This window comes from Camellia sinensis, chromosome 14 (genome assembly GCF_055761805.1).
Source record: "Camellia sinensis isolate YWXY chromosome 14, ASM5576180v1, whole genome shotgun sequence".
In the NCBI taxonomy this organism is placed as follows: domain Eukaryota; kingdom Viridiplantae; phylum Streptophyta; class Magnoliopsida; order Ericales; family Theaceae; genus Camellia; species Camellia sinensis.
The window spans coordinates 83863014-83888236 of NC_138974.1; the positions used below are offsets into that span (position 1 = coordinate 83863014).

Sequence of the window (25223 nt, forward strand, 5' to 3'; positions counted from 1 at the left end):
ACTCCAAAAGTATCAACAATCGAAGGATACAATTCGATTGAAGATTGAACCCACAGTTATGCATCCAAAGTTGGACTGAAAATCATTGTAGGGTTTAAAAATGCTCTCTTTTCACATATGTTCTTGTCTAGTTGATTGAGTCATGAACCATACATCGCTTTGAACGTGATCAAAGAAATGTCAAAAGCCCCTAATAAAATTTGTTTTTCCTTTTTGTATGTGCGTCGATTTATTGCAATAATAAAAAAATAAAAAAAATGTGGCGCTATTTCTAGTTATATGAAACGCCTGTAGAGTTTATGGAAATCTTCCCTTGATCTTTCTAAACTTAGTTAATTGTTTAATTTTCTTAATTGAAGTTTTATTTCTAGATGATATTATAACAAGTTAAGGTTTTAGAGAAAAAATTTGGGACACATTATTTTTGTTGCTAAAAGTGTGATTGTTGTATTTTTAGCAACAAAATTAGACATTTAGTAATGAATTACTTTTCTTTTAGAATCAAGAATGTTATCTAAAAAAGTAAACCTTTTTGAGATACAAATTATTTTATTTATAAAAGTGCATTTATTAACAATATTTTTAAAATTTTATCTCTAAAAGTACTTTTTTTTTTGGGTTAGGGGGGGGAGAACTTTTCAAGGCAACTTTCTAGTCACGACCCTCACTATAACAATAATTAGTTCCTAAATATTTTCTGTAATGAAATTTGATGCTTAAAACCTTTATACGAGTTAATTAAAGTAAATTTTTTGTCCGACATATTTGGTGCAGAACAAAGTTTAACATCATTATTGAAATATAGAAAAACAGATCGTTATCTAGAGGGATGGACTATACAATAATGCGGTTGATCTTGATTTCTAAGAAAGGAAAATACATAAATGAAAGGTATTTTTTGGGCATGATTCTATATGTTTTGTTGGACATTTTAGGTCCATGGCCGTCTCTCTTCCCATTTTAATTACTATTATTTTCTTGTCTTTTATATTAGAAAAATCCGGAAGGGTTCTGTCTAATTCATATATACTATCAAATTCATTCAATTTTTTGTCACTTTCTATTAGTTTAGTTTTACATACCTGTCAAGTAGTTTCAAACTTTATATAATAAAACATTTGTCAAACTATTTTGTTTTGAATGGTAAGGGTTCTAGTGCTATGAAGTGTGTATTTCAAACAAACTTAGAGGCTTAAACTAAAACTTTATCACATAATTTTTATAGCACTTTCCCATGAAGTCAATTGCTTTTTCATCACGATGGCATTCATTATCTCTTCTAGTTCTCTTAACTTTTGTTTCTGCAATACCACATAATATTCCGAGACTCAGTGTATTTGACCATAAATCTCTTGGAGACCCTTCTGACACCATTCCGGCGTTTGTTTGGGAGGACTTGGAAACCTATTTTTACAACCAAACACTTGATCACTTCAACTACAATCCTCAAAGCTATGCCACATTCAAGCAAAGATATGCGATAAATTCTAAGTATTGGGGTGGTGCAAATGAAAGAGCTCCAATCTTTGTTTATCTTGGTGCAGAGGCACCAATAGATGGTGATATACAATTCATTGGGTTTCTCCCGGAAAACGCCCCTAATTTTAAAGCTCTCATAGTTTACATAGAGGTACTTACCTACACATAATTTGTGACATTTTGGTAAAATTTATTTTGATCTCTTTTATTATTTTAATTAAAAATTAGGCTTCTCTCTCATATATTAAATAAATTAGATGGTTTAATCCAAATATGTGGGCCCATCATGTGGTATTTCAATGATCAAATTTGCCCATCATTTTAACTTGGGTGTGTGTATTATCTAACAAAAAATTGGATTAATCGATAATAATAGCTATGAATGCAAGTTTGATTTTATGAATTTACTAACAAATTAATACAATGAAATTATGTGAATATAATTATTGAATTAATTTAATTTAATTTTTTTATGAATAATCTGAACAATAGGTAAATAATATTTTACAAAATTGAACAGGGAGAATAGCCATGTGGTGGTCCCTGTAGCTCAAATGTATCTAATACATTAATGGAATTGAGAGAAACTCACATGTTTAAATTGTTAAATTTCTGAAAAGTTAGTTATTTCGTAAAACTTTTCAAGTTTTGAACTCATTTTCTTTTTCTGGGTTAAAAATTTAGTTATTTTTATTATTTATTTACTTAATATTTATTAAAAATTTAGTTAATTTTTTAGGCAGCTGTACATACCATGCATGAATGAAAGAACCATTGGAGTCCTAATTGCTAACTGTTGAAATGCAACGATTGAAGATGCTTTTATCTGGGGTATCAAAAACTTTAGGGCAAATTACACTGACAGTCCCTATAATTTAGGGTTTATGTCACTTTACTTCTTAACTTTTCAATTGTGACACATTTGATCCTGAATTTTGAATCTTGTTCCAAATAAGGGCAATTAACATACCATTGCTTAATTTCAAGGGCAAAATCGTCAATTTGATAAAATATAAATTAATTTGATAAAAATAAATGTCAAAAAAATATTTTAAAATTTTTAAAAATTATTTCTACCTACCAAAAATAAAATTATGTAAAATTGATAAAAATTAATAAAAATTACATGATTAATTTTTAAAAATTAATTTTACATGATTGTCATCCAAATACATAATAAAAATTAATTTGATAAAAAAAAGAAATAAATGTCTAAAAGATTTATCAATTTTATATAATTTTATCTTTAATAAGTAGAAATAATTTTTAAAAATTCGAAAACAATTTTTTAATATTTATTTTTGTCAAATTAATTTATATTTTATCAAATTGACGATTTTGTCCTTGAAAAATCCAATAGTATATTCAATTGTCATTATTTTGAACAAGATTCAAAATTCATAGTCAAATGTGTCACAATTGAAAAGTCAATAACCAAAATGACACAAGCCCCAAACTATAGGGACCGTTAGCATAATTCACCCAAAACTTTAAAGAATTATTTATTTTTAATTTTTATATATCTTGGCAACACCGATTTTATGGACAATCAGTTCCACTTGGACCAGTGAAAAAAAATCAAGGTTAATTCAGCTCAGCTCAAGCCATAGCAGATTATGCAGAGGTGATCTTATATTTGAAAGAAAACTTATCTGTACAAAACTCTCCAGTTATTGTCATTGGAGGATCTTACGGAGGAAGTAAGTTATTATCACAACGTCTATATTTTATTTTATTATTAAATCCTATATTATACCTTTATTATTATTTTTATTATTTGATTTATCTCTTTTCATTAAAATTTTACAGTGCTAGCTTCATGATTTCGGCTGAAGTATCCTCACATTGATCTTGGAGCTCTGGCCGCATCCAGCTCCCATCCTTTACTTTGACGACATCATTCCCCAAAATGGATACTATTCAATTGTCACCAAAGATTTCCAAGTAATTTCTTAAAAAAAAATATATATATATATATATAAGCTAAAGAGTTTTCGATCCATGTATTTGAAACTCTTGCTGATCAAATTCTTATTGTTTTGTGAAGCCGTGTTTTGAAAATATCGTTAAGTTTATTATAAAAATTTTGAAGTTACATTTTAAAAACACGATTTTATAAAACAGCTTGTGTTTTGGTAAATAAACTTAGAAAAACCTGCATTTGAGAAATGATTTTTGGAGTAAATTACATCATTGATTCCTATAATTTGATACTCATGGTTCCAAATTTGTTAATTTTAATGGCACACTTTGATTTTTATTACAGTATAGTCCTTCTGTCATAGGACCAATATAACCGATCATATTTGTTATTGTATTGAAATGAAAATAAAAGTACAGGATTAAAATTATAGAAATAAAATTGAAATCTCACTAAAATTAGTAGGATTGAAGGTGCAATTTTTTTTTTTAATCTTTTGGAAGAATCCTAGTTTGAAAAAGAACGAATTACATTAACGGTCTCTAGTTTGAAGAATTGTGCAGATTGTTGCTCTGCAAAGGAATGCTCGCTGGTTTTTTTTGGTTTTCTTTGTTAGTTTCTCACTAACTAGAAGGTTGGAGCTTAATTTAACTCAAAGTTCCTCTTTATTGATGTCATTTATCATACTTTGTATATGTTTTCATCAATGAAGTCTTTTCTTTGCCGATCAAAAAAAAATAATAATAATTAACAATTCCTATAGTTTGAGACTTGTATCACTTTGATTCTTAACTTTTCAATTCTAATACATTTGATTCTGAATTTTAAATTTTGTTTCAAATAAAGACAATTGAAGATACCATTGCTTAATTTTAAGGGCAAAATTGTCAATTTGATAAAATATAAACTAATTTGGCAAAAACTAGATGTCAAAAATATATTTTTGAATTTTTAAAAATTATTTCTACCCACTGAAGATAAAATTATGTTCAATTGATAAATCTCTTAGACATTTATTTATTTATTTTGTTTGCCAAATTAATTTTTATTATGTGTTTGGATAATGATCATGTAATGGGGTGATTGTTTTTATTTTCATTAAATTAGTTTATATTTTTTCAAAAGTAAAATATGACGACAACTATGATAACATTATTAAGCCAATCCATTAAATAAAAAAATCTAAAACTAAAAATATTTCATATATTAAATATATTGATTACACATTTTAATCTTAACAACCATCCATCACAAGATCATCGTCCAAACACAAAATAAAAATTAATTTGATAAATAAATAAATAAACAAATGTATAAAAGATTTATTAATTTTATATAATTTTATCTTTTGTTGGTAGATAGAATTTTTGTAAATATAAATAGAAAACTGAAAATGTAAGTGTTACCAAACGGCACCAACACATTTTTTTAACTCATTTATTGTAAAAAAAATTTAAATTTGCGTTTTGCCAAAAAGGCAAACAAAACGATCTTACTTGGATTTAAAATTACTTGGGTTTGCAAATTATATTTTTGGATAAATTATGTAAATGATTCCTGTAATTTATATGATGTGTCAATTTGGATTTTATTATTTTAATATGCTAGATTTTGTCCCTTAATTTAATGGATTATGCCATATTGGTCCAATAAATAACGACCGTTAAGTTTGATGAACGGAAATTTGTTACGTGCTTAAACGATGTGTCAATTTAGTCCTTATACTTTACACAATATGTCAATTTGGTACCTATTATTTTAATTTAATCGATTTTCATATGGATCAAATTGACACATCGTTTGAGTTTCTGTTCATCAAACCTAACGGCCATTATTTACTAGACCAAAATGATATATTAAATTAAGGGGCAAAATCGAACAAATTAAAAGAAAAAAGGACTAAATTGACATATAGTGACCATTTACATAATTTATCCTATATTTTAAAACTTGCATCTCATATAAAAAAATGGAAGAAATTACATTTATAACCCTGTATTTTACATTTAGTAGGTGTTTGGCATACATTAAAAAAATAAACTTTTTTTTTGCATACATACACTTATTTGGGTCACATTAATCAACATTTAACAACATTTCCACTCTATTTTTCTACACACTTTCTTTACTTTTCTACATAATTTTTTTTAAAAAAAAAATTAAAAAATATACTTATTTAAAACATCTCAAACCACCCCTTAATTTGACTTTAACACCTACCCTTTAGAAAGTGACAATTGACCCTTCATACTTCCAATTAAGTTCAATCCACCTCATTTGTTAACCCGCCTGAGAATCACACTGATCTTTCACATTTTTTATTTTAATCTTTTTGTTTTTTTGTGATTTTTTTTTTAAATTTCTGTCAATTTTTATTTTGGTTCATAAAAAAAAAATAGAAAATAAAATCTTAAGAACAATCTCTTTTTTAAATAAAAAAATCAGCTATTTTTTTTTAACTATTTTCAATCTTTAAAATTTATTTTACTTTTCACATTCATCTAATTGAGTAGAATTTAAAATTTTAAATTTTTTTTAAGTGGCCAACAAACACAGCATTTCAATCATTCCAGCCACTACAAAAAAAACAGCTTTTAGTGGCGTTTGTAAAACGCCGCTAATTGTCTGAAAAACGCTGCTAAAACCTTTGGTGACGTTTTTATTTTATGTCGCAGATACAGACGTCGTTATATGTTTGTGACGTTTAAAAAACGCCATTGTAGACCTTATTGCGACGTTTTAGAAAACATCGTGCTACAATCACCGGTGGTAATTCCTTCCGGCGAGATGACGTCATACAGACCCTATAGCGGCGTTTTTTACAAAAACGCCACTAAAAGCACTTTTTTTTTTTGGGGTGAGAGGATGCAACCTAATGAAATTTTAACCATTTGGCAATAATATTTTATTTGCTACTAGCTAGAATTCTCCAAACCCTGTTTCAAAATATATATATATATATATATTCAACCAAACACATCAAAATTGAAATTACAAAAATCATAACCAAATTCATATACTCCATCATCATCTCAAAATTTAAAATACTAAGAAAAGAATAAATGTAACAAACAAAAAAACAATAAAATTAGTAGCAAATAAAATATTATTATCATGTTATTATCATGAATACTCAAGAGAAAGTAACCCTTGAGTGTAAAAGCCAATACAGCACATGTTATTATCATGGACCCATATAATTTTAAGACAATACACCGAAAACTAACAGTGATAAAAAAAAAAAAAAAAAAAAGGTTAGTCAAGCAAATATCTCCATTTAATGCTCTCCAGACACGTAGTTGTTCCTTGAGAAATATATGGACATTGGATCAGGTAGCTACAACAACTCAGAAATAAATAAACTAAAATAGATTAATCTAGTTGTTAAAATTTGGCCCTGGCCTGAAATTTGTACAGTTGTTTTGGATATATGCTCATGTTCTTCACCCTCAAATGAAAACCTGGGAGTCAAATTAAAGAAAAGAAAATCCATCAGAAAAAGCATAACAAATGCAAAGAAAACTCGCTAACACCACAAAACAATTATTTATCTTCTTCCAGAAAACCAGTAAAAAGGATCCCCAAAAAAATTGTCATTACCAAAAAATTATAGGGTTAATCACACCAATACCTCCTCAACTATTAAAGAATACCATCAGTTTACCTCCTTTATACCATGTCAACATTGACATGTAGTATCACCAACCAATAATAAAACTACATATGGGATGGTGAACCCCACTATTCAAATGTAACAACCCATTCCAACATAATTTTGTAACTACTGCTTAGCGGGACTGATCATACTTACATGGTAATTTATAAAGTAGGTGATGGCATGCTATCACCATTGTAATGAATTTTTTTCTTCCAAGAGAGGAATTTACACAGTTTTATAGTTGAGGGGTTAGACTGTACCGGTTCATAGATGGGGGGAGTAAACCGACATTCATTCAGTTGAGGAAGTCTTAGTGTAGCTAACCCTATTTTATAACCCGAAACAAATTAAGGTCAAATCATCATAAGATGGATCAGCCAAAGAAATCTCCACAACTTAAGTGAAAATTTCTTGAATTGATGCAAACTGGTAGACATACACAAAAGTCACCCGGACTTGCCTGAAAAGCAAAAGCAACATTACCTGAATGTGTGAAAAAGCCTGAACAAGTTCACTCAATCCAACATTGAATTAGCACAGTAACTAACTGTATATTGTTCCTAAGAGACAATGGTAGTCTGGTATTCCAGAACCAAATGAGAAAGCCACACTTTCAAGGAAAAAGGATCAGAGAAATAGTTCTTAAAAGGGGTCCAACATACCATGCAACCACCAACTGCTATTGGAACATCTTAGAATATGCTTCTCTCCAGATCTCGTCTACCCGAAATCTGTCCCAATTCCAACAATTCAAACCCCAGTAGCTGATAAGCATTTAATGCCATAAAAAATGTTTCAGATTTTATGCAATCATACTAACCTTCTTCTTTGCAGCAGCCAGCTCCTTTTTTATTCCAGCTGAAAGATGCCAGAAACCAAGTTAGTTATCACGTTTCAAACCTCAATTCTATAAAAATTACAAACTCCAGACTATTAAGTATCTAGTTTAGTACTTGAAAACTGTCATTCAAATTTCAAAATGACTTTCAGTAAGACCTCAGCCATCTCCCAAAATAGATTAATGTTATGGTAGAATACAAAAAACCCATAAAAAATAAAACTTGTAGCCCACAGAGAAGGTAATTATTGCCAAGTCAATTTTTTTTTCTTTTGCTATTTAGGATTTCATCAGAGTGAAATTTATAATGTGCTGAAAGTTTTGACAATGCATTATATTTTGACAATGCATTATATTTATAAAAAGTTCAAGGTTAGAAACTGTCACAAACCATCATTTGGCTCCAATTCCAATGCCTTCTTGAAACTTTCGACAGCAGCATCTATATCATTAAGTGCCATGTATGCCTGACAGTTCAATACAACGACAATCATATGGACTACAAATTAGTCAACAGGACAATATGCAATCCACAATGCATACAAAGCCAATTGGGAGTTGACCAGGCAAGACAACTCTTGATACTACCTAATACTCACATAAATGGGGCAAATTTTATCCAGAAAACCCCTCTTCTCTTAGCAGTTAATAACATTATCATCATCATCATTAGTTTATGATGCAAATAGCAAAATATTCATGGATTCCTCTCTAATTGGTCTCAAGTATCTCTTTAAAAAGAAAATACGGGTACAGACAGATAGCCAACCATTGCTTTAGCAATTAATGGGCCTATTGAGCACATTTAAACAAAAACATAAAGATGGAAAAACATTCCAAAACAGGGGCCACATTGTAATGCTTTAACAACATTTGAAAATATATTGACAGTGTTTCCACAATCTAGCTGGAAAACAACCTAAAATAACCTTCATTTAGCAACAAGCAAAGAACACTGAACATATTAGAAAAGATAATCCAAAAACGGAAATCAAATTTTTAGTTGCTGAAAAAATATGTGATTTTGATTAAGTTTGCATAAATGTGCTTGACATATCTTAACTTACCTTTTGGATGAGTTTGACCTGCCCAAACTCGATTGAGCTCTTCAATGGTGGTGTATAGACTGAAGTAGAGATCGAATGAGCTTGAAATTGGTCTACTTGAAGCAGAGATTGATAAGGCTGAGCTGTTGATGAAGGACACAGCACCACGCTTCAAGCCACTGAACTGGTGTTCTGTGATACCGAGGCTGTTGGATGCAACTCTCGATCGGCAGCAACATCTCTCTATCACCACTCCATTCTTTCCATTTGCTGGTGATCAAGAACTCCATCCCAATGCGTGGACCATAAAGAGGAAGAGAACGAAAATTAGAAGAAAGAAGCAAAACACAAAAGGCAAATGCAAAAAATGCCAGATTTCAACCAAATCGAGTGAAGAAGAAACTGAATTTACAAACATCAACGTAAATACATTCCAGATCGTTACTTTTTAGCCATGAAACTACACAGATCTTCGGTGAATTCAACAAATCCCTTACCTTGAGTCATGCCGCACCCAAACACGAAGAAGAACGAGCCCTAGATCGATTTAAATTACAGAGATTCGAACAATAACTAAGATAAATGCTCAAATCAAATACAGAACCAGCTTTTCAAGATCAAAATGATGAAGAATCGATCCAGATCGAACCACCAAGTGTCAATCCCCCCCCCTCTCTCTCTCTCTCTCTGAAGTCGCCTCTCTCTTTCTGTTGGACTCCCACGACTCTTAAAAGCAAAAAAGAAATTTAAAAGAAAAATAAATACTTTTATCTAAACTAAACTACACCGTTTTAACCATAACCCAACGTTTCAAAAACGTTGTCCTACCATTTACCGATGACCGGCGTGTAGAAAACAAAATCGTGTGCTAGATTTTTCATATTTTACAGCGTTTTCAAAAACGCTACTAAATAAATGTTGTTGTATTCCCCTTTTCTTGTAGTGAGCCCTCATTTTTCTTCTTTTTTCTTTCTACGAATATGTCTATATATATATATAAACATTACAAAGTGCAAGGGCATAACTTGGGTAGCTTCTATTTGCACACGTCTATTCCTCTCTTTCTACACGTTGAATGATATTTTTTTATTACATTTTTATCGAAAAATAAAATTACCAAAATATTCCTTTCTTTCTCAACCAAAACCCTAACTCTAACCCTAACCCTAACCCTAACCCTAACTTTCCTCACTGCTGGCCACCACCACTCTGGTCGTCTCCTCATCAGCCCCCCTCTTCTCAAATTGAAGCCCCTCCCCACCCTGTCGCTCGTCGCTCACTCACTCACCCTCCCCACTACTCCCATAACCCGCCATTTCGCGACACAACACCATTGTCGTCGCAACTCCCACCCCTTCGCAATCTTTAATCCCCCCCCCCCCACACACACACAGGCATCGTGGAACCTAGATTTGGGAAAAAGACTCATTTTCTTACCATTCGAACTACCAGTATCGAAGGAATTGCCTCCATTCGGAAATCAACCATTGAACCAATGAATTTGGTTTGACCATCAACATTCGAACAAAACACATTGGTTCGACCATCAACATCCTAAACCCCTTTTTGTTTGCGACCTACTGTCGTCGTCATCACCCCCCTTTTTGGAACTGAGAGAGAGAGAGAGAGAGAGAGAGAGAGAGAGAGAGGGGGGATGAGTTGGGCGTCACGGTAGTGTCGCCAGTGGGTAGAGGAAGAGGTGGGAATGGTGACGGGAAGTGAAAGGTTTAAACGTTGCTTGCAGGTATAGAGTGTTGGAAAGTTGTGTGTGTGGAGATATAACTGTAATAAAAGTGTGTGCAATGAGTAAATAATATATATACATATATATTTTAGGTGTGTGAACTAAGAAGGATGTGAACAAAGAAGAATAGGTGTGTGTGAATAGAAACTCCTCATAACTTGGGTGTGTTTGAGTGAGCAATCAAGTGATTTTGGGGTCTTTTAGGAAGTGGGTTATAATCCACTTCCCAGATTATAACTCACTTCCCTCTCATAAAAAGCTAATTATAATCAATTTTTAACTAAAAAACTGATTATAATCATCTTCTCAAAATAACCCTTTATTATATTGCCCTTGAAAGTGTCCGTGAATCTCACGTGGCTACTTTCCCGACTGGATCATTAACATAGGTTAATATATGGGGTGATCAATTGGAACTTGAATGGAAGTTTGATGGGTTGATTGGTATTCTTTAAAGGTTAGAAATACTAATTAGTGTATCAATTAATATATTAACTAAGATACAATACATATATGTAGATTCCATCACTTAATATGGTGCTACCTAATATTATATCTAATTGATGTCTTAGTTGGTACACTAATTAATATTTATAGTATTACTCATTGTTTAAAGAGCCCGAAATAACTTTTTGTAAAAGGATGACCTAAACAAGTGTACTTTTTGTCTTTTTACGAAAAGATGTGCAGAAAAATAGAGAGATGATGTGATGGAAAAAAGATAAAAAGATAAAAAGTGTGTACTTATTTAGGATAGCCAAACTTGGCCTTATTTTGAGTGTAAAGTATAAATCTACACTACACATTTAAAATGTAAAATTTAAATACATTTATGATTTTTTTTTCTAGGTATCTATTATTTTCTGTTGAATTCATCAATACCCAATGTAGAAAAAGTATTTAAAAAAAGTATTATGAATTTGGAATGTGAGCATCGTATTACTATAAGCATGACCCATATTATACCAAATTTAAATATATGCTATAAATTTAAATTTTGGTAATTTTTCTGCGTACACAACATTTTTGCAATTTGAAAATCAACCCTTCAGGTCAGTTTGTTTGGATGGAAAATATTTTTCGTATTATAAGTATAAATGGAAAATGAAAATCCATACAAAATAAACTTATTTAGATAAAAGAAATATTTTCCATAATATTTTCAACCTTTAAGGGAGGGAAAATACTTTTCAAATTAAAATTTTATCAACATCTCCACGCTTCTATAGTCACCACCCACCACCACCAATACTACTGCTGTCACCCTATTACTATGGTCGCCACCACATCAGCAATCTCACCATTACTAACAATAAATAAGTTCCAAGTAAATATAGAAAAAGACATGTTGCGTTCGAATCATCAATTTGTATAAGGATTTGAAAAAGAAATAAAAAATAAAAAATAAAAACAGAGCAACTGAAATATAAATAAAATATAATTATATTTTATCAACGTTTACCATTTTAAATTTCTGTAAAAATTTATAATCCAAATAAAGCCTTAAAGAAACAGAGGGTATTTAATCCAATTTCTGTCATCACTTTTTTTTTTTTTTTTTTTTTTTTTTTTTTTTTTTTTTTTTTTCAGCCCATTGAGCGATTCGTTTGAGCTCAAGGAATATTTAGACGGATTGTATTCGGGTGCAGCTCAATATGATAGACCACCAAGATATCCAGTAACGGTGGTATGTGGTGGCATTGCCGGAGCACCTAACGGAACTGACATTCTTGGTCGGATATTCGCCGGCGTAGTTGCTGCCCGAGTTAACAGGTCATGCTATATCAATGAACACTACAATTATTCTGATTTGCCTTATGGGGATTGGGATTGGCAAGTAAGTCAATTTTTTTTTTTTTTTTGTGATGTTGTAAATTATTTATAATTTTTTTAAAAATGAAAATAGAAATCAAATGAATTTTTGTTTATATTTTTAAAAAATTCTATAAATATAACAAATGATTCTAAATATAAATGTTACCAACATGCACATATCATAGTAATCCCACTTTAATTTTAATAAAGTAATAAGACTCTCATTAATAAGTGTGCATGAGACTCACTCATGAAAAATATGAAATCCTACGTGGTACACTAAAGTGGATTGGACTATCTTGTTTGATGGGTAGATGATCCATTCTGTTTAGTTTTTTAAGTCTCATCGTATAGACATTCATGAAAAAAAGGTAAATTGATTTAAAAAAATATGCCTTCTACTTTTGTAGAAGAATTTATAAAGACTATAATTATGGGATTGATTGATTTTTTTTGAAAAATGATATATATATTAAGACCTAAAAAATGAATATGACTAATATATTTCAAATTTTGAATAATTTTTAAAGTATTTTTTGATGTATGCAGTAGCATTGTACCTAAAAATATGCATTTTTACATTTTTTTCTTGAAATAATAAAAATAGAATCGAATTTAAACCAAGTTTGAAGATAATTTTAATATAACGACAAATTGACATGACTTCAAATGGGTAAAATAATTTTAGTGTAGTTTATTTTATTTGTAATCATATTAAACATGGGCTGGGAAATAATTATATGTATAAAATTTATTAGAGAAAATTTTACGTTTATCCCTATACTTTGCCTTGATTTTCAATTATATACCCAGGTTTTGAATAATTTCAATTTTATGCCAAAGTTTTTAAAATTGTATCAATTTTGCTCCTGCCATCAAATCCAAAACGAAAAAAGTTAAAAAATTACATTTTGGCCTTAATTTTCAAAAGAAAGATGTAGACTCACCCTCATTTACCACCAAACCACCATCAATAACCACCACTTCAAGCCCTTATATCATTTTCGTCATAACTCCATTTCACCTCATTTTGACGTCATTAGATTCATCTCGCGGCTCAGTTTTCGTATTCTATGTTGAGAATACATCATCATCCCAGCTCAGCTTAGCAGCAGCAACTAAGCCTTCATCCCATATTAGCTCAGTAGTGCAGTCAGCTCCAACTTCAGTTAGTGCAGCTACAGCCACATCAGATCAGTTAGTTACAGAGTTAGTTAGCTTAGGAGTTGGTTAGGATATTATTAGGAGTTTGTTATAACTGATCCCCAACTGTTCTATATATACAATGTAATCTGTATAACTCATTCATTGAATCAAATAATATCAATTCATCTTGAATCTATATTTCGTCATGGTATCAGAGCTGTAAAGTTCCTTCGAGCTCAAATCAATGGCCAATCCATCATCAATGGCCAATCTATCTACTTCTTCTTCGATTCCATCTAATCTTGCAATGTTAATCTCTAATCTGTCTTCGTTCATTACTGTGAAGCTTGATTCCAATAATTTTGTGATTTGGAAAAGCCAAATTCACAATATTCTCAAAGCTACGAATCTAATTGGCTATGTTGATGGAACAATTCCATGTCTTTCTTCTGTGATCACAAATTTAACTAGAACAAAGGTTCCTAATCCTGATCATCTTCAATGGAATCTTGTTGATTCTCATCTGTTGAGTTGTCTTGCAACAACTCTATCTCCTACAATCTATTCTACGGTATTGCAATGTCAACATTCATCTGAGATCTGGTTTGCTTTGCACAAGAGGTTTACTACGCTTTCTAGATCACACATCCATCAACTGAAGAACAAATTAAACAGTGTTGCCAAGAAGACAGATTCAATGGAAGAGTATTTGTTCAAAATCAAAGAAATTGTAAATCAGTTAGCCCTTGCTTCAGTCGTCATTGATGATGAAGATCTTGTTTTACTCACATTGAATGGTCTTCCTAATAAATTCGATGTTTTTACCATCTCCATTCGATCTAGGTCTGAACCAATCACCATGGATGAGTTATCAGCATTGCTTTGTTCTAAGGCTATCCATATGGAGTCCAAAACTAAGAAGAATTTCTTAGAGCCTACAATAGCCTTTTTAACTGTTAAAGGTTCTTCTTCTTCAGCAAACTTTCAGTCAGGAGGACAAACCTATGGTTTCAGAGGCAAAAACTCTTACAGAGGCAATAGAGGTCGATCTCAAGGTTACAAAACTGGTAGTAGTTCTGGCAGGTTTACAGCAAGTTTTGGTCGAGGTAGAGGTCGAAATCCTCATTCAACTCAACAATGTCAAATTTATGGTGGTTTTAACCACACTGCTCTTGAGTGTTGGTATAGGATGGATTCTCAGTATTAGCCACAATCACAATTTCAGCCATAATCAAAGTAGTATCATCAGTCTTCTTCTTCATCTGCTCCTTCACATTCTCGAGCTTTTGTTGCTGCATCTGGTTATTCTATTGCTTCTTCTCTAGTTCCTTGGTACCTTGACTCTACAGCAACAGATCGCATCACCAATGACATGAACAATCTGACTTCTTATTAGCCTTATCAAGGAACAGATCACATCACTATTGGAAATGGTAACTCTGTCCCTATACAACATACTGGTAAAGGTCTTTTATCTACACCTGATCATTCTTTCAAACTCAATCATGTTTTACATGCTTCTTCCATTTCTTTTAATCTTGTTTCTGTTCAAAAATTAGCAAAGGATAACAACTGTTTTATCACATTTGATGATGCTAATTTTGTGATTCAGGACAAGCTTTCGAAGAGAGTGTTTCACAAGGGCTCTAATGTCAATGGTCTTTACCATTTCCTGCCATCTCCTACTCCTCTGTCTTCTTCTCCTTGACAGCATTCTTTGCATTTCAGCCAGTCCTCTCCACTTGTTAGTGAGAGTACTTGGCATAATAGACTAGGTCATCCATCTTCCTTGAAGTTTCAAAATTTACATAGTCTTTTACATTGTACTACTGATAAGCACACTTCATCATCATGTCTTGATTGCTGTGTTGCTAAGAGCCACAGACTGCCTTTTCAATTGTCAAATTCTACTACTAATCAACCACTGTCTCTTGTTCATAGTGATGTATGGGGTCCATATGCTTCTAATTTTAGTTATAAATACTATGTTCTTTTTGTAGATGATTTTACTAGATTTATATGGCTGTGCCCATTGGCCTATAAAAGTGAAGTTTATGCTAAGTTTGTAGAGTTTAAGGCCTATATAGAGAACCAATTTAACACATCACTACAAGTTTTACGAACTGATGGAGCTACTGAGTATTTTAATAATAAAATGAAGCAGTTTTTTTTCTACTCAGGGTATTATTCATCAATATTCTTGTCCCTACACACCTCCCCAAAATGGTGTGGCTGAAAGGAAACATAGACACATTATTGATACAACCATTGCTCTTCTCCATCATGCTACCTTGCCTTTGAAATTCTGGTTTGATGCTATGGCTGTTGTTACTTTTCTTATTAATAGGTTACCTTCTTTTAAACTGAGTAATAAATCTCCTTTTGAACTACTATTTCATTCCATACCAGATTATTCTCAGTTAAGAGTTTTTGGTTGCCAATGTTTCCCTTGGCTCAAGCCATATGTTTCTTATAAACTTCAGCCCAAATCAATCTCTTGTGTGTTTCTTGGTTATCGTCCCTTTGCCAAAGGCTATCGTTGTCTTGATCCTCTTATAGGAAAAGTTTATTTGTCTCGTCATGTTGTGTTTAATGAGTCTATTTTTCCTTATGCTTCTCTTTCTTCTTTTTCTCCTTTTTCATCTCTTTCTTTACCTCAGCTTCATACATTTTTTTGGTCTTCTGGTTTGCCTTCCTCTGTGGTTACTCCTAGTTCTTCTGTGGTTCCTCCTCATTATTCTTCTTCTGCTCCAGTTGTTAGTACTCCTTCTTCTCCAATGGTCCCTTTCTCCTCTCCTTCTATTCCTTCATTGTCTCACTCTATTCCTATTCAATCCATATCTATTCAGCTTCCTCTCTCTAGACCTCCTCAAAACAAACACCCTATGCTCACTAGGTCTAAAACAGTTTCTACTTGTTTGTCTGCTCAGAAAACTTCTTCTTCTCTTTATTCTGATTCTGAGCCTCCCACTCATAAGGAAGCTCTTTTGTCTCCTCTTTGGACAAAAGCTATGTCTGAGGAATATTCTACATTACAACAACAGCAGACATGGTCCCTTATTTCTTTGCCTCATCACAAGACAACCATTGGGTGTAAGTGGGCCTTTAAAATCAAACGAAATTCTAATGGGACTATTGCCAGGTACAAGGCCTGTCTTGTTGCTAAGGGCAACCTTCAACAAGAAGGCATTGATTTTCAAGAGACTTTTAGTCCAGTTGCCAAACAACCCACAATTCGCATTTTGTCGTGCCTTGCTCTTCATCACTAGTGGCCAATTCGTCAGCTGGATATTTCTAATGCATTTCTTCATGGAACTCTTGAGGAAGAGGTGTATATGTTACAACCCCTTAGTTTTGAGTAGCCTTCTTCCTCCTTTCAGGTGTGTAAATTGCACAAAGCATTGTATGGATTAAAACAGGCCCCACGTGCTTGGTATTCCACCTTCTCAGCATTTCTTCTCTCCCAAGGATTTTGCAATAACAAGTGTTATACCTCTCTCTTTATTCAGCACACTGCCACTTCATTTACTGTCCTCTTGATCTATGTTGATGACATTCTACTCACAGGCAACAATGTTTCTCATATTCAGTCTCTTATTTCCCAAATGCATCAAGCATTCTCTATGAAGGAATTAGGGAATATTGCTTATTTTCTTGGCATTTCAGTCTAGTGCACTAGTGGCTCAGGCTACTTCCTTTCTCAACAGAAATATGCTCAAGATCTTCTGCACAAAGTTGGCATGGCTGATTGCAAGCCATGCTCGTCTCCTATTGCAGTCAAACCTTCTTTTCCTTCTAATACTCATTTACCCTTTGACAATCCTTCTTTATATCGTAGTATTGTAGGAGGTTTGCAATATCTTACCATCACTCGGCCTGATCTTTCTTTGGCTGTTAATCAGTCATGTCAACAAATGCATGCTCCCACTTTTGGGCATTTTTCCACTGTTAAATGATTACTACGGTATGCTTAGGGCACCATTGCTTATGGTTTGACATATCAACCTAGTACATTTGATCTTCATACCTTTTCAGACTCAAACTGGGCAAGGGATGTGCTTGACTGAAAGTCCACCTCTAGGTATTGCATATTTTTGGGTTCCAACCTGAACTCTTGGTCTGCTAAAAAGAAGGTCACTGTGTCTCGCTCCTCTACTGAGGCAGAGTATCGAGCACTGGCTCATGATGCTGTAGAATTAGCTTGGATTCAAATGTTGCTTCAGGACTTGGCTATTTCCTCCCAAACTATCCCTTTCTTATGGTGTGACAATGTATCTTCTATTGCTCTTGCCTCTAATCCGGTTTTCCATTCTCGATCCAAGCATATCGAGGTGGATTGTCATTTTGTCCTGGATCGGGTCCTTGCTAAACAACTCAGTTTACATTATATTTCTACTCAAGATCAGTTGGCTGATATCTTCACCAAACCTTTATCTGTGGCCTGATTCTTGTATCTTAAATCCAAGCTTATGGAGTTTTACCACCCCATCAGCTTACAAGGGCATGTTGAGAATACATCATCATCCCAGCTCAGCTTAGCAGCAACAGCAGCTAAGCCTTCATCCCATATCAGCTTAGCAGTGCAGTCACCTCCAGCTCTAGTTAGCGCAGCTACAGCCACATCATATTAGTTAGTTACAGAGTCAGTTAGCTTAGGAGTTGGTTAGGATATTATTAGGAGTTTGTTATGACTGATCCCCAACTGTTCTATATATACAATGTAATCTGTACAACTCATTCATTGAATCAAATAATATCAATTCATCTTGAATCTATATTTTATCATCTCGTCTCACATATCTTATTCTTCATCTTTTTGCATGTTGTTGGAGCTGTGAAAGTTGATAAAGAAAATAAAACTTTTCTTTTCGTTTCTGATTTTTCTTTGAGCCATCTTTCGAACTTTATATCTTTCTCGATTCTTGACAGTTTTGCTTCATTGTTTCACCATTCTCTTCACCTTACTTCCTACTTCGTTCTACATTATCTTACTTTCTCACTGCTTCGTGTAACGGGAGGTTTCGGTATGCCAAAAGTTATCCGAAAATTAATTTTGAAAATTTCAAAACATTCATCTTTTGTTTCTTTCTCCTCCATCTTTCTTCTTCTTCTTCTTCTTCTTCTTCTTCTTCTTCTTCTTCTTCTTCTTCTTCTTCTTCTTCTTCTTCTTCACTTATAGCATGACGTGGAGCATGTTTCTAGGTGGTAACGAAGTTGGTGATAGTGGTGGTAGCAGTCCAGTGATGGTAGGAGAGCTTGTAGTAATGGTGGTCGTGGAGCTTGATGGTAGTGATAATGAAACTTGGTTGTGAAGGAGGTGGGTTTGGTATTGAAAAATGGTGGTGATGGCGATGCTCTTGGTGGCTGTAATGGAGTTCGGTGGTAGTGAAGTTGGTGGTTCGGGTGGTGACATTGATGAAGATGATGAAATTGATGAAGTTAATGCTCATCTTCTATATATATATACATATCATCTACGGTGTATATATATAAATATCATCTCATCTCTTCATCACCTTCATTAACTTCACGTGTATGTATATGTGTATATATATATCTTTGTTTGCGCTATCAAGTGAAGTGGGTGTTTTTGGTTGTTGATGATCACTGTAATGAGCATGTGTTGGGATTTTGTGCAATTAACCAAGTGGGTTTTATTCGATTTAGCAAATGGGTGTGTTTGTTGTTGATATGTATGGTGTATGCAACATAATTTATCTAGAGATGACTAGGATTTGGAAGAAATATTGGTTTGTTCAGTTTACCAATTGGGTGTCTATTTTTGTGTTTTTGTATTTTTCTCATTTAAGGAGGTGATTCTGCTCTCACTACAAGAAAAAACACTTTTGGCGACCACCTATTTTTTGGGGTTGCAAGTAGTCCATTTTCTGCGACCAAAATTTAACTTTTGGCGACCACAATTTTTTAGTCGTGGAAAATCACCTTTTGGCGACCCAAAAAAAAGTTGGCAGTGAAAAGTATACCTATTGGTGACCAAAGGCTTTTTTGGTCGCGGAAGATCACCTTTTGGTGACCATAAAAAAAAGTTGGTCACAGAAAGTATACCCTTTGGCGACAAAAAAAAAAAGAGTTGGTCGCGGAAAGTATACTATTGGCGACTAAAGGCTATTTTGGTCGCGGAAGATTACCCTTTGGCGACAAAAAAAAAAAGTTGGTCGCAGAAAGTATACTATTGGCGACCAAAGGCTTTTTTGGTCGCAGAAGATCACCTTTTGGCGACAAAAAAAAAAAGTTGGTCGCAGAAAGTATACTATTGGCGACCAAAGGCTTTTTTGGTCGCGGAAGATCCCTTTGGCGACCAAAAAAAAAAAGTTGGTCGCGGAAAGTTATGGCGGGATAAATTGAAAAAAAATATATGATATTACTGTAATTACATGCTATTTTTCTGTTTAGGCATTAAAAGTTTTATAAAATAATATATAACCCAATTTTTATGAGTTATATATATTTTTTGCCAAATATGAACAGGAAGCATGGTATTAGCAGAGTGGATTGGGTGCATGGTGACCCCTTGGTCAGGAGTTCAAGTCCCGGCAACACAAAAGAATTATTTTTTTTGGGTCAAGGCGCTGACTTTTGGCGACCAACTTATCTTTGGTCGCTAAAAGTTTACTTTTGGATAATATGAATTGGACTTTCCGCGACCAAAAAAGTTGGTCGCGAATGGTCACTTTTAGCGATCGAAGGCTTTTTTGGTCGCAGAAAACTATCTGTGACAAGGCTTTAGTGACCAACTCGCGACCAACATATTTTGGTCGCGAAAAGATTTTAGCGACCAAATATGGTACTTTTTGCGACCAAAATGTTGGTCACGGAAAGTGTTTTTTCTTGTAGTGTCTGCTGATGGTGGTTGTGTGTAAAGTGTAACGATTTTAACGTAGAAAAAATCACAATTGAAACACCTCCAATTGTGATAAAAAATTATGAGCGAAACGTCACTAATCAATTTACTATGAAGATAATGAAAATATGCAAGATGACCAACAATTATTCAACACGTTGAAGAACTGTCTTTTACCACTTGTGCATCTTTCACCAACGCCTTCACCTCGGAATTGATTAGCCTGATGTGAATCCACAACACCCACGTCGAGTCCACAACAACGAGCCATTTTGAACTCCTTCAAAGCCTTCACGCCCGAATTTTCAGAATCCACCAATCAAACTCTCTTTGATTAGAAGAATTAAACAAACCCCCTTAATACGATCAACTTAACTCATATGTTGCGATCAATCTCACAGAGACATCAAGGGAAACAAGGGAAAAAAAAAAACCTCTAGAAGCAAGAACAAAATCTTAGATTTTAGATCTGGACGTCATAACCCTAAAATTAGTCTTTTGCTCAACTTTATAGGAAGCAGGGTCGCGGTGACCGTTCGAGCGAAGGAATGGTTGCTCAAGCGGTGTGTCTTGTATGTAGAGAAACCATAAGTGCCCTCGCTCGAGCGATGAAAAGTTTACTTAAGCGCAGAGTCAATCATCCCAATATTTATGCAAACATGACTGAACTACTGAGAGACAAGATTATTCGCTCGAGCCACCAAAGTTGTACTCAAGCGGTCCAAGAAAAAAACAAAACACCAAAATACAATTTAAATGTGTTTGTTTGCGGAATTGACAACACAAAGGGACTTCACAGATACGATTTCAAAAACTTTGGGGGGAAAATTGAAATTATTCAAAGTTGGGGGTGTAATTGAAAATTGAGACAAAATATAAGGGCACAAATGAAATTTTCTCAATTTATTATTGATGCAACTATCGTCCCATTTGGATGGGGTGATTTTGTGACAAATGATAAGAAATAATAAGAAAGCAAACTATTTTCTTATAGTTAGCTTATACATTGAGTAAGAAATGGTGAAAAGTAATTACAAATAGTGAGAGATAGAACTTTCTTACTAAGTTTATTTAATTTCTCATGAAAAAGATTTGGTGAGAATGTAAAATATTTATAATACTAATATTGTCCATTAAATTACAAAGTAAGAGAAAAAAAATTTTCCCTCATATTTCTCTCTTACATACTTTACTTTTTTACTTGTCTAAATATGTATATATATATATAAAATAATAAAAAATACAATCATTTTTTTTTTATTCTCACTTTACTATCCAAACGGAATGCAAAGGTCACTTTATTTTGTGTGCTTACTGGAATTGTGTGATATTTAATTAGTGAATAAAATTAAATATTAATTGGTATATTAATTAGTGTACTAACAGATAATATGATATAATTTTATTAACTTTGAATATTTGTAGTTTGTATAATAGGTGGGATTTATAGTTTTAAAATTATAATACTATAACATATGTTGTTATGTTAATTGATATACTAATTGATACGTACAGTACCATGTTAATTAGTTGTCTAATTGAAGATTATTGATTTTATTTATGTAGACATGCAGTGAGATGGTGATACCCATTGGCCGAGGTAGCAACGATACTATGTTTTTTGCATGGCCTTTCAATCTAACTAGCTTCACTGAGGATTGCATAAGTTCTTTTGGGGTCCCACCTAGGCCTCATTGGGTCACAACCTACTATGGAGGCCATGTATGCCCTCTTCATTCTTCTCTATTGAATTTAAATAATTACAAATAAATGGTAAATATTATAAATATTAATAATTATAATTATAATTTTTTTTATTAACATATAATAATTTTTAAAAATTATCCCTGAATGTTAATTCCCTTTCAAATTTATTGCTAGTTTTTTGTGCACTATCAGACTGATTCAGTTTATATCATCATTTTACTTCAGTATACTTTCTTTTTAATTTTTTTATTACAATTTTACTTTTACATAAAATTACATTTGAGCCCACAAATCCTAAAGCTCTAATTTCCCTTTTCACCCCCATATCGAAGATAGTCATTGTTGGCTATATTCGTTGGCAACAGTGTCAGTGCCACCTCTCTCCCTCTAGTGCCGTTTTTCCCCATCGCCGTTGCCCCTTCCATCGCCGTCACTCTTCAGCCACCCCTTCCCTCGTTGTTCCTCTTCCAAGTTGATACTATATGCTTTTATAATTTGATTGACTGACTTTTTAAATAAATTTCATGCACTTGTCAAAAAATAAAAAAAACAAAAAAATAAAAAAGAGAAAAAAAGTGATACTTTCCTTTGAATGCGCAAGGGAACCTTACATATTTTGAAATGCAATTTGTAGGATATAAAAGCAATTCTCCAGACGTTTCCAAGCAACATAATTTTCTCCAATGGCCTAAGAGATCCTTACAGCTGTGCAGGGTATATGTGAAAAATATGCCTTTTTCCAAATAAGAAGAAAAAAAAATGAAAGAAAATTACCTGGTTGTCCCGAGTTTAATTCTACCTTGATAAATAATTGCAGGGTGTTGCAAGACATATCTGAAACTGTTGTTGCAGTTTATACTGTTAACGGTATGTACTCATCTATATCAATCTGTACAATAAATAATGCCATGCATATAATACATTTGTTTGTTTGGATTTTCATCTTCTCCATTTCATATATAAAATGATTATAATAGATCATCACAATTAAAATCAATAATTTATAATTTTCTCTTATTATAAATTTTAATACTTTATCCTAATCGTTTTTCACTTTTAAAATACAAATTTATGGATATAAATATTTCATAGCCATTGATTATAAAATGAAGATCTCCATTCAATTTATCAAATGAAAAGGATCTGAATCACTGCTAGTATGAGCATTTCACAAATGTTTTTGTATTTTTTTGTTGTGTACGTATTGACACAACAAAATATGATGAAAATAGTATGGCTACAATTATTGTCTTAATCTGATTTTTTTCACGAACGACATACATGCAAAAATCTACAAAATGAACAAATTAAATCAGTAAAGTGGAACTTGTGACGACCCCACGTCCAATCCACATTGATAAGTTAATAAATGGTAATCTATTTTCTTTTCCGATATGATGAGACCTATATGTATATACAACACATGTATGAGTTCACGAAAAAAAATGAAAAGAAAAAAATAATTTATTTGGTAATATATAATATAGACCTCTTTTCTCATATATATCTGATGAAATTTAACTTTGCAGGATCCCATTGCTTGGATATTCTTCCAACAGACCAAAGTGATCCTCAATGGTTGACAGATCAACGAAACACGGAGGTTAAGATCATCCAAGGCTGGATCAACCAGTATTATGCTGATCTTCTATCATCTTCCAAACATTAGAGATTAACAACTACAGGAGACCAAAATTGTCAATAATCGAATAATAACTTTGAGACTTGCCAGAGACATGTCCTCAAAAAGAGTCGATTTCGACCAAATTTTGGTCATTTTTACATTTCTGGATGAAGTTTAGTGATGCACCTGCTGTAGAGTACATGATCTCATCACCTGCAAAGCTGCAATGAAGGCTAGGTGTTATATAATTGAAAAGATCATGGTTTTATTTTCCTGGTTAGGCTACTTCAATTGAAAGGAAAAGGCCAAAAAAAAAAAAAAAATGTTTTTCTTAATTGAAGTTATATTTTTAGATTATTACAACAAATTAAGATTTTGGAGACAAAATTTAGGATGAGATCACAAGGAACAAATTATTTTAGTTGTTAAAAGTGATCACTACAACAAAATTGACTTTTTACAGCTTGCAATGCATGCTGTAAAAACTCTTTCACGGCATGCACACAAATGCCATTATATGACATGCCGTGGAAAGTTGAGCGTCATTTATGGCATGCAGGAAAAGTTGTAAAAAGTAATAAATTAAACATTAATGACATACTTTGTATGTTGTATATAATTTTTTACGACATTTTTGTCATGCCATAAATTATCATACTTTCCATGGCATAATTTTGCATGCCGTAGAAGGTTATTTTTAATATATTTATGGCGTACTTTGTATGCCGTATATAATATTTTACAACATTTTTTTGCATGTCATAAATCATCACACTTTTCACGACATAATTTTATATGCCGTAGAAGGTCATTTTTAATATATTTATGACATACATTGCATGCCGTATATAATCTTTTACGACATTTTCTTGCATGTCATAAATCATTATATTTTTCACGATATAATTTTGTATGTCGTAGAAGGTTATTTTTAATAATATATATATATATATATATATATATATACAAGAGTATAACTTTGCTTAACAGTAAGCAGATAATAGCTTATAAAATGTAACAGCCGGTGAACAAACCAAGCAGAGTCAGCAACTATGAAGTAAGCAAAAAACAACTAATATTCATACACCAAACAACTGTATATTAACTTTCATCCCCAGCTTCTATCATATCAAGCTGATAACGACCTCACAAACATACAAACCAAGAAAACTATCCAAATCATAAAATTCACTAATCTCACTACTAAAAACCAGACTTTTTGCCGCGGACCAATGTACAAAAACATTACAATAAACTACTTAAAAAAACAACCAGCCAGGACATAAATACATGGAAACCTCAGTGAACAGTTAAACATAGAAACAAATTCACAATCCAATGGAAAATGTTACAAGTGCAGTTGTATGCTCTTTTAATCAAAAC

At 32.6% G+C, this 25223-nt stretch overlaps 2 long non-coding RNA genes and 1 pseudogene across 2 annotated transcripts; 1 reads left to right on the forward strand and 2 right to left on the reverse strand.

Annotated features, from left to right (window-relative positions):
* Positions 1-1234: 1234 nt before the first annotated feature.
* LOC114272092 (uncharacterized) lies at positions 1235-24060 on the forward strand (annotated as a pseudogene).
* Positions 6656-7639, reverse strand: LOC145806675 (uncharacterized). Its single transcript, XR_014350056.1, has 2 exons — positions 7542-7639; positions 6656-6861 (listed from the first exon to the last, which is right to left on the reverse strand). It is a non-coding gene; the product is annotated as an uncharacterized LOC145806675 (long non-coding RNA).
* LOC145806674 (uncharacterized) lies at positions 7764-9799 on the reverse strand. The gene is made up of 3 exons (XR_014350055.1): positions 8964-9799; positions 8288-8363; positions 7764-7916 (listed from the first exon to the last, which is right to left on the reverse strand). It is a non-coding gene; the product is annotated as an uncharacterized LOC145806674 (long non-coding RNA).
* Positions 24061-25223: the final 1163 nt, after the last annotated feature.